Source organism: Gastrolobium bilobum, unplaced genomic scaffold (assembly GCF_033153095.1).
Source record: "Gastrolobium bilobum isolate Gb01-03AN ecotype WA unplaced genomic scaffold, APGP_CSIRO_Gbil_v1 utg114551, whole genome shotgun sequence".
Classification (NCBI taxonomy): Eukaryota; Viridiplantae; Streptophyta; class Magnoliopsida; order Fabales; family Fabaceae; genus Gastrolobium; species Gastrolobium bilobum.
The window spans coordinates 76,248-77,744 of record NW_026899661.1 but is presented as its reverse complement, the minus strand read 5'-3'; positions in this window follow the sequence as shown (position 1 = coordinate 77,744).

Here is a 1,497-nt window from a genome sequence, read left to right as displayed (position 1 = left end):
AATTTGAGTTTGTGGTTTCTCTTAGGCGTTCTTGCAGAGAGAAACAAAGACCTACAATATTGAAGGATTTTATTGTTGTATAAGGGTTCATTAGAAGATAACACAAGGATGGTATAATAACCCACATCATTATGTTGGATAATTGGAAGATAATTAAGGATTATGAAGGGATTAAGGTGTTATATATGAATGAGAAAATATTTATTGCCAATCAAGACATTTAGGACCTAAATGGAATTATGAGAAAAGATTAAGGGTCAAAATATAAATATGGTAAAGTTTAGGGACCAACTTGCAAATAAGCAAAAGTTGGCCTGAACTTAATTTTGATGTCATAATGAGGAAGATTAGAGAATTTTATGGTTGGAAGTGATGTATTAATGAGTGATTATGTTCCTAGTTTAAGTTATAATTAGTGAAAACTAGAAGGACCTAATTGCAAATTTTAACAAATAATTGGCGAAAGTCAACATATGTGTACTTAAGTGACTTAAGTTAGATATTTCCACCTTTCTTCATCCTTGTGCAGTGACAAAATAGACCCCAAAGACAACAGTCATCGTGACTCCATAGGAAGAAATAACAAGCTTGGTTCATCAAATTTTAGTCACTAAAACACCAAGCACTTTCCAAGGAAGTTGAAGCCTAGAACCTAAGGAGCATAGTATTTATTCACCTTGAGAGGCCTTAGTTCATGAGATTTCTCTCCTCTTTAACTTCGGCTACTATTTATCTTCAAGAAGCAAGGAATGCTTGTTTGATGGTTTGAAGCTTGGAAAACATTCCTTTGTTGATTTTGAGCACCTTTGTGGTTTGAAGCTTAGAATTCATTACCAATTTCAGTGACATCCACCTTACCCTTTTTGACCCATAAAGTTTCAATTTTCTTTTTCATAAAAGCAACCCAGTTGTTCTTCCTAACAGCTTTACGATTAGGACCTTCTCCCCAATCTTGTTTGGATGCAATCTTGCTATCAGAGTGCAACCGAAATTCTTCCTCCCACATCTTTATGCCACCAAAATTCACGTCTTCTTCCTCTGCTAGCTCGCCCTGAAAGTTCTCATCCTCCTTTGAATTTCCATCCTCCCAGTTATCCTTTTCACCATTTTGGCGTATTAGCATTTTCTTCCATGAAAACTAGTGCTTCTCCTTCTCTACCATCCAGGGCTCGTCTCTAGGAACCATTGACACAACATTTGTGAGAAATGCTCTCCATCTTCCTTGTTGCGTTTGTTGCTCCATTAAAGGAGGTCTTCCTCCTCCGTGAATCGTTCAGGAGGCTCCCTCTAGCCGTTCTCAGTGTTCTCATTCATTCTCTCGCTTTGATCAAAATAATATTTATGAGTATATTTGTTCAAAAAATGAAAATTTCATTTTAGATACAAGAACCAAAAAGGAGGGATCAAGAAATGAGTTACCATGAATGTGGAATGTTCATGTTTATAAAAAGTATCTAAATTTTCGTCTTGATTTTCCCTATGTGACCTTGGCATATA